This window comes from Mustela nivalis (assembly GCF_964662115.1).
Source record: "Mustela nivalis genome assembly, chromosome: 11".
NCBI lineage: Eukaryota > Metazoa > Chordata > Mammalia > Carnivora > Mustelidae > Mustela > Mustela nivalis.
In genome coordinates, this window is record NC_139030.1 from 86,427,298 (window position 1) to 86,436,969 (window position 9,672).

Below are 9,672 nucleotides of genomic sequence, written 5' to 3' on the forward strand. Positions count from 1 at the left end.
GGATAAACCACTTTTGTAGGCATTGGACAGCTCTGAGATGAAAGGACAGGACTTGGAAAGAGGATCAATGGTCCAGCTTCATGTTTCTACAACAACCATTTTTTTCTCTTCTTCTGAATCATTCCCATTAGCATACAAGCTCCTTTCTTATAATAACCCTCCCTTGAAACCCCTCCACATCCCTGCCAACTATGCTTCTATTTCTCTGTTTCACTTTGCAGCTGGGATCTGAGTCTCACGGCTCAAGGGACACTACAAGTCCATGAAGGGAGACAAGGGACATTTAGCAGAGTCTCAGTTGGAACCTGAACTGGGCCACTCTGGGGATTCATGTAAGTCTGGGCACACCTGAAAGGAATGAGAGGTCAAAGGTCTTTGAAGAAATTAACTCATTTTATGGGACAAGACTAAGGTCCATGGGCCTGCAAAGGGTAATGAGTCAGAACTGGGGACAATGGGAGTAGGCACTGTGGTTAAGACTATGGACTCTGGCCCATAGATTCTCACCTAAGTGTTAGGGAGATGGGGCTGGAAGAGAAAAGGAAAAACACTGGGAGATTTTGTTAGCCCAAGCAACACACTCACTCAGGGAAGTTGGCCCTATTCTTTTGGGTGGCCAGGCTGGAATTGGCAGACGGATGAAGGCCAGCTTGACAAAAAAAACCAAGGATCCTCAAAGGGACAGATGGGGAGAGGGTCCCAGTGAGTTTCCTTGAGGTGCCAGATCACAGCTTGCTTATTGGATGTCCTTATACAGGTTGTAGGCAAAGAAAGCTCAAGAAGAAAATGGTGGTCAGATTTTCAGTCCTACCAGTAGAATAGGAGAGCTATTTCTCCATATTCCTCACTTCCTCCTTCTTAACACTTTATTTTCCCTACGCTCCTGATTTCCTCTTGTATATTTGTCTTCTTTTCAGTCTCTTTGGAGGGCTCCTCTTCCTCTCCCAGACTCTTAAGCACTGGTGTTCTTCCAGATTCCATTGTCCCCCCTTTCCTGCCTTTTATCTATTACCAGCTTCCTCTGGGTGATGTTATCTACCCCTGTGGCTTTAATGATCTGCCACCTCTGTGGAAAATGATCTTCAAAAATGTGTCTCTAAGCTAGCCATTTCTCCTGGGCTTCCTGAGCTAAGTTTTCCAAAGTGCATCTACTTTGATGTCACCATAAATCCAAAATGAAAGCCAATATCTTCTCTCCAAAACCTGCTTTCTTCAAGTTGTTTGTCCAAGCTATGGGTGGAATAAATCTCTTTGACCCACTCCTTCTTTCTCGCTGCCCCATCACTATCCCCAGTGGCTAGCTAAGCCCTGTTGTCTTGCTCTTAAAGAACTTTCAAACTCCACTCCCGTTGTCATTACTTTGCTCAGACTCTCACCATTTCTGCTATAGCCTCCTGACTAGACTCCTGCCTGAATCTCTAGCCCTCATGGTCCATTCACACACCACTCAGGGAATGATCCTTTTGCATATTCATCTGCTGAAAGCTTTTCCAGATCTCCTGTTGCCTGTGGGATAAAGTTCCAACATTTTGGCATAGCATTCAAGGCCCCCTGAGGTTTGGCTTTGCCTGATGGCCTGGTCTTATTTATCTTATCCCACATCTGTTTTGACATTTGCTTTGGCCAGACTGTTTTCCTTAAATTTCCCCTAATACATCATGATGTCTGTCTTAGTCTAGATTTCTTTGTTTGTAAGTAATAGAAATCTTCTTTAAAGAGACTGAAGCGTAAAAGGAATTTAGTGTAAATATCCAAGGGTCATCTGATGGACCCCAAGGGTCAGGAGATTCCAAGAGGGACCAGAACAAGGAACAGAAAGGTAGCTCTTTTCTGGGCTCTCTCTCTTTGGGGACTACTGATTTTTCCTCTCTACTTCATTTAGCAGGTCTGTTTCACTCCTCTTTCCAGGCACATCAGCTTTCTCTACTTCTTTCTGACCACAGCTACTGTACAAGTTTACATCACCTCAAATCAGTTGAAAATCCCAGGTAATATCCCAGACTTCCATTTCCAGAAAAGCAACTGTGGTTGGCCCAGCTTTGGCCATGGAGGCAGCTTCTGGTAGAACACACATAGCTGGGAGAAGGGATGCTTGGATGCTACCCTCAAAGGAGTCTCTGAACTCTCATCACTGAGATTTTTCCCCCTTCATCTTCAACTGTTAAATTTATTCATTGCTTAAAAGTTAGCTCATAGGCTAGACAGTTTTGAAAACCTCCCTACATTGAGTTATGAGTCCCTCCACGTGTTCCCATGAAACCATTACACATCTTGACTTGAATGCTTATTGAATTTGTGTTGTGTTAATTGGTTTCCTGCATTTCTCCATTAGACCATAAGGTCTTGGAGGTAGACACTGAGCCTGGTTACCTTTTTTTCTTTAGAGTCAGGGGAAGAGTGAGGTCTAAAACACTGATGGATCAATTTTAAATGAATGAACAGAACAGCTGATTAGTCTCCCTCTACCACATGTGAGTATTTTTTTTTTTTTTTTTGCAAGATTCAGGCATATGATGGAGAAAGAGAACCCACCACACTGGCTTCTTCCAATGGCAGCATGGTCTCCACTGTTCATCAGAGCCCTGTGAGTGTCAGCCCCCAGAAGGGTGTGTGATTTAGGACTAGTCTTCTGAAAGTTAATGGGGTTCTGAGTGCTTAGATAAAAACTGCCTAATCTCACTTATTAGCAGATAAAGAAAATGAATGGCTAAAAGCAGAACACATTGGGTTGCAAGACATATTTTCAAAATGTCACCATTTTTATACGACAGACAAGTTGATGGTTGCTGTGTTCATTTTATACTGACACCATAGCTGGGAGCTCATTTAAACTTCATATCAGTGTGGCTGTGCATAAAGTTTAGCCCAAATTACTACATCTGTGAAGTTGAAGCAACATTAAATATTTAAAGAAAACTTAATAGCTAAATCTACTGAGCACTTACCATGCTCCATTACTAAACTAAGTGCTTTTTAAAAATTTTTAAAATTTCAATTCCGGTTAGTTAACATACAGTGCTGTATTAGTTTCTGGTGTATGATATAGTGATTCTGCAATTCCATTCATCATTCATCATGATGGGTGCAATCCTTAACCCCCGTCACCTGTTTCACTCATCCACCCCACGCCCCTCCCCTCTGGTAACCATCAGTTTGTTCTCTGGAATTAGGAATCTGTTCCTTGGTTTGTCTCCCTCTATCTCTTTTCTCCCTTTGCTCGTTTGCTGAGCTTCATGATTTATATGTGTTCACTAACTAATCTAATCCTTAACACTACCTTATGAGGCTGGTTCTGTAACTAGTCCATTTTACAGAAGAGGAAACTGAGGCACAGGAGTTTAACTAGAGTTGGGATGTGCATGTAGGGATGTGGTTCTAGGGCTTACTACCTAAGCTAAACCTACTTACTTATAGGTGATAGGCCCTGGGGTCAGATCCAGAAATAATTAAATCTACCATCTAAACCAGCTCCAAATGTCTACGTGCCTCTCATGACAGAGGCAAACAAATGAAGAAGTAAGTTTAGGACTGCCTTTTAAGTCTTTAGTTTTGGGTTTTCCTTCCCCTTGGATCTTTACCTATCGGTACTAGAAGAAAAAGGTCAGGGGCATGTTCTCGTGGATCTTGCTGTCAGTCCTATGGAAATTAGGTTCCCCAGCAACTTGGCAGGAGTCTTCCTGATAAGAGTGAAGATGGCAAAGGATGAGGGACCTGGAGACCAGAGTCCAGCATTGCTTCTGTCACTTGCAGTTCAAAACCTTTGGCGACTATCCACCTGCTCTTGGTCTTGAGTCACTCACCTGTCAAAAGGAGAGTTTGGTCTAGAAGGGGCTATGTTGAGCTCCCTTCCACCCAAACAGACTAGATCTAGGTAGGGCAGTTCAGGACCCCCACTCGCAGATGGGCAGGTTGGACACTACTTGGCCTAAGTGGTGCCATTTGCATAGAGTATGGTGTGAATAACATTCTTATATGTATATGTCCTAAGCTGAGTTAGCAGGGTCTTCCCATAAACACAGAGTTTTTGTGCAACCCTGACCCTGGTTCCTGGGAGCTACTATGACATTGAGACTCAGCCTTTCAGAAGCTCTTTGGGAGTCATGCTCTGCATTTTGGCCATTGAGTTAAACTCAAGTATATACTTACGGGGCAGCAGAATTGTCCAAAATGCCGTAGGCAGCTGTGCAGTCTAGTGTAGTCAATCCCTTAGCATAATGCTGGCCATTCAAGAAAATCCTCTAGAAATGCTAGCTGTTCTTATTACCACAGTGGATTTGAGAACATGGGACAGGTCACCTCATGGACCTTGAAGTTTGACTCCATCTCTGAATTGGTTTGGCACAGAGCCAGCTTTGATAGGAAGCTGACCCTGATGCTTTTGGTCAGGGGAACATGTCTGACATCAGAATTTGCAAGGCTCTGTTGAGAAATCAGTTGCATGTCTGTCTTCTCCGGGAAAGTGACTTGTGAATGTCTCTGAAGCTGCTGGGGGAGGGGCCGTGAGTTGGGATCGGGTCTCCGTTCCTCCCCACGTCCCCTCCCCATCTCCATGTCTGTTCCACTTTGGGCAGGTGGAATGGTCAGAAGAGGGCTGCATTTCTTCTGGGTGAGTGGGTTTTAAACTTGAGTCTTGATCAGACTCATCAGGGACTCCAGATTCCCAGGACCCACTCTCAGGTACACTGATTCAGCAGCAATGGGACCCTCACCCTTACGTTCACCTTAAGCTGGGATGGTGAGCTGGATATCTTCCAACTGTGCTCTAGGTCCACCCTCCACCTATCTTATCCTGCTCTATGCCCTGGGAACCTGAGCAATACGGACTATCTCAATGGATTCCCCTGTCCTCTGGATTCTGAGTCCAGTCAATGGGAACCCTTGCAGGAGATGGATGGGCAGAAGCTTCAAGAAGGGCATTTATTCCCCCAGCTCTGTCCCTGCTAGTTGCTGGGATTGGATCCTGGCAGGGAGCCCTTATCATACAGCTTCCTCCCTGGGCTCCCAGAATGGCTCCCTTGCCTCACCTCTCAGGCCTAGTGGCAGCAACAGCTCTTAGCTCTTTCTGATCTTGGGCTACTGCACCACTCCTTTCCCCAAATTCTTTCCACTCTTTATTAAACCCTCTCGAGTCTGGTGAAATGCTCTCTCCTGGCCCAGCTCCGGTCAGCCATCTGGTTCTGCCAGGGTTCCGACCCATTCAGGGGTTGTCCGTAAAGCCACGTTTGAAGCAAGGGGCCCGTTCTAAACATGGCATATTTTTAGAAACACGGCTTCATGGCCGTTAGTGCCCTCTAGTTCTTGTCTGGCCTCTCGGTGCTTAACTCATTTGAGACTAAGGTGACGTTTTGCAAAAGCAACTTTACCAGAAATGAAGTTAAAAAAAAAAAAAAAAAAAAAAGACTGTTCACTGAGAAAGAATAAAAGCCTAGAAACAAATTCACAAAGCCTAGCCCCTTTGTCTGTAAGGAGAACGGTATCTCGCTGCCTGGCGTGCCCTGCCCCCTGCATGGACAGTCAAGCCTGGGTTCTTGCATTTTTTAGAAAATCCTGCCCCAATCAAGTTCACTGAAACAATGCAAAACTGTAGGCATTAATCATGCATATCAGCCCACCCTCTACTTCTCTTTAACTATAACTCCTTTCAGCAACTTCATATATCTTCTTCCAGATGTTTTTCTGAACATTTATAAACATACTTATAATGTGTTTCTACACACATGGATAAGCCATTGACTACACCCACTGTTCTACTTTCCTTTTTCATCCAGCATTATTTCTTCAAGATCTTTCCATGTCCTGTCATATCACTACCTCATTATATTTTAAGGATTTTTTTTATTTTTAAAATTTTTTTCACTGTACCAGAATTCATTGTTTATGTACCATACCCAGTGTTCCATGCAATATGTGCCCTCCATAAGGATTTTTAAAACAGCTTTATTGACTACAATTTACCGACTGTAAAATTCACCTGCTTTAAGCACACCGTACCATGACTTTTTAGCAGTTTCATGGAGTTGTACAACTATTACCATAATCCAGATGTAGACTATTTCCATTACCCCTAAAAGAGGTCTGGTGCCCATCTCTAATCATTCCCGGCTCCTCTCCCCAACCCTACCACAACCCAGCTCTCTGTCTCCGTAGATTTGCCTTTTTTAGACATTTTATGTCAGTGGAATCATACGATATGTGATCTTCTGTTCTGCCTTTTCCCACTTACCACCACGTTTTTGCCTTGTGTTTACACACACACGTCCAATGTATTCTGTGGCCTGGATGCACCTTCACAGTTTATTGGACTCTTTCCCTGTTGTTGAACATTCAGGTTGTTTCTAAGCTTTGAGTTTTAGAAATGAGGCTGTGATGAATATTCTGTATTGATGTTTGTTTCCCTATGTGGGTATTTCTATAGGGTAGATTTCTAGAAGGATATTTCCTGAATCAGAAGGTTTGGGCACTAGAATAGATCTGATCAAATTGCCTTCTTTCATGGTTGTATCTATTTACTCTGCTACAAGTTTGGGTGGTAATATGGTCTAATAATAATATGGTGGATTCTGACCCCAAAACTATAGGATGTAGCAGTTTCCACTGGGCTCCCTGCTGTGGCCCCTCCAAATGACCAGAGTTGTCCTTTTGTTCTTCTGATAACTCTCTTCGTATTTCCCCCTTTATTTTAATAATCAAAAGCATTTTTGGGGTGCCTGGGTGGCTCAGTGGATTGGTCCGCTGCCTTCGGCTCAGGTCATGATCTCAGTGTCCTGGGATCGAGCCCCGCATCGGGCTCTTTGCTCAGCGGGAGCCTGCTTCTCTCTCTCTCTGCCTGACTCTCCGCCTACTTGTGATCTCTCTCTCTCTCAAATAAATAAATAAAATCTTAAAAAAAAAAAAAGCATTTTTATGGTGAATAGGACACAAACCACAGGTTGAAGAAAACTAATGACTACAGCTGTAAGAATAATAATACAATGAATCCCAGGTAACCAAATCTAGGTAAAGAAAGAATATTCCCGGTATTATCAAAAGCCCCAAAGGCATTCCTCCCTGATAGACTGAAAGTTTATGTAAACATTATCCAAACACTGGTGGTGATCATTCTTTCTCTTTAGAGTCCGCACCTAAAGTTTGTATGAAAGATTTGCAATGAGTCAGTTCACTTAAGCTGGAATCATGTTTCATCAAATTCCCTCCCTTTCTCACCTAGTTTCGTGTTAACATCGGCCAGAAGAGACTGTTGTGTGAGCTTTGGAAGCTGGAAAGGGGGGCAGAAGCTGCATCCTTTTTTATGCTCTGGAAGGTCAGTGGCAAGCACCAGATGCTGGTCTCTGCGGTCCTTAACCTGAGCCACGCATCTTCTGACCTTCACGACGGAGGCGTCAGCATCTCTCGCAGGCCGTCTGCATGTTGAACTTGTAGTCCACAAGAGACTGGCGCAGGTTTCAGTCTGTCCTGGCAGGTCCCAGCTCGCCCTCCCTGTTGTCTGTTTCATGGGATCTTTCCTTCTTGGCTCTCTCTGGCCTGCCACTTTCAGGTCCTAGCACCAGAAGCAAAGATAACTGCCCAACCTAGACCATTTTGCCAGCTCCCACAATTGCGTGCAGTCAAATCCCGATAATGAATCTCTCCCCCGAGTGGTCCTGCTTTCCAGTGGAGCCCTGCGTGATAGAGCACGTGTCCTCGACAGAGGCTTGTTTTATCTGTCTCTGAATTTTGTGTTGGGCTCTAGCTGTCTCTTTTCTTTTAGAGAGAGAGTGCACACATATGTGGGTGTGTGAACGGTGGTGGGGAGGGGTGGGTAGAAGTGAGAGGGAGAGCGTGGAGCCTGTCGTGGGGCTCGATACCACGTCCCCGAGAGCATGACTTGAGCTGAAATCTGGAGTCAGACACTCAACTGACTGAGCCACCCAGGAACCCCATCCAACGGTCTCTTTAACCCTCTTACCTACCAGCTCAGAATAGGGTAACCCCATCTGAGCTGCTCCCAACCTGGGCCCCAAGCCTCAGTTGCCTCTTGACTCTGTCAGATGAGTGTAGGCGCTGAAGAAGTGGCCCAGCCCTACCCATATGAGTGGAACACTCTGGGAAGTTCATTTACATATTTTCCCTCTATTTGTAAGGTGCCTGAGGGGTCACCACTAGAAAAGCTAAATATCTAGAAATATGAACCGCACTAGGCATTTTTAATCCAGCTCTACTCTTACCCAGCCATGAGATCTTGATTGAGCTGCTTGCCTAGGCCTTAGTTTCCCCACTTGCATATTGCAAGGGTTAGCCCCCCGCGGGGGGTGGAGGGATGCTCTAGGTCTCCTCTGGCTCTGCCAGGGCAGGGTGGCCATTTTCCACATCAGTCAACACGGGATGAACGTCAACGTGACATGCCCCTCCTGGGGGGTATGTCTTCCTGTCACCCAGGAGACACTGGGGCTAATTTCGTGAGCAAAGGGAGCCCATTCCTGCAATGAGGAGGGACTGCGTCAAGGAAGATGTCATAAACTGGGGAAACGGAGCAACAAGACGGGGGTTCATGTAAGGGGGGGGAGGTAGCTCAGAAGCCAGAGGGGCAGGCTCAGACTGAGAAGGCAGATCTAGGCAGAACAGAGCTGGGCCCTGAATGTGGGACTTAGGCCTGGAAACATCGGAGGGAAGAAGGAAATCAACAACTCGAAGACAGACCTTGGATTTGCCTCCTCCCAGTGATGTCTTGGTTGGTAGGTTTTTTGGTGCCAAAACTGCCTTTATGTGGGAGAAGAAGGGAGGGAGGGAGGAAGAGAGAGAGAGAGTAACAGTTTACACAAGTGCAGCTCCTAGGCTTATTTTATCTCCTCATTTCCCTCGAGAAACATGCTTCCTCTAGCCCTTGTTAGAGGAGCAAAGAGCAGAGCCCCAGAACCACAGCGACACTTGGTCTGGCCTCTTCCCACTGACAGTGATCTCAGAGAGCCATCTGGCCCATCAGCCCTGCCAGGTCAGAACACCTCCAGTCCCTCTGGCAACTGGGGTGTTCCCTCCAGTTAACACACGTTGGCCTGCTAAATCAGAAGCTGTTTGGAAGGCTTGGCCAGAGCAGCTCAGTCAAGCTTGAACCTGAGCTTAGCACAGTGCCTGGCAAACAATGAGCTCGAGACAAGGGATTATTAGGGCTGGATTAATCCTGTTTGCACTTTCATGAGTCAGGACTGGTAGTTACCTGTCCCTTGAGCACCCCAGCTCAGAGGTTTGCTCCTGCCTCCCTGGAGAGGTCTTTGGTCAGAGCCACAGCTGCTGTCTCTTTGATTTAGTGGTTGGAGAATTGTTAACAGGAAGGGGATCGGAGCCTGGTGAAGTTTGGGGACTTCACCAGGGAGCCGTCGGACTCCCCTTGCCGTCCTACTTCCTTAGGGGGCTGCTCCGAGCCCAAACCCCTCCTGCCAAAGCCCCCGCAGGGACAAGGCCTGTGAACGGGAGCTCTGCCAGGGTAAGGCTCTGCCATGTCCCAGGGCTCTGGGAAGGCAGGTCTTCAGGAAATACTGCCCAACCAAGGCAGATCCTTGGTTTTGCCTGGATACCATGTCCCTATTCTGCAAGGTGTGCTTTTGATGGTCCTGCATGTCGGGTGTGTGTGTGTGTGTGAGTGTGTTTTGAGTGGGAGAGAGAAGAGAGTGGAGACTCAAAGTAGGGGTGGCTGGTTGA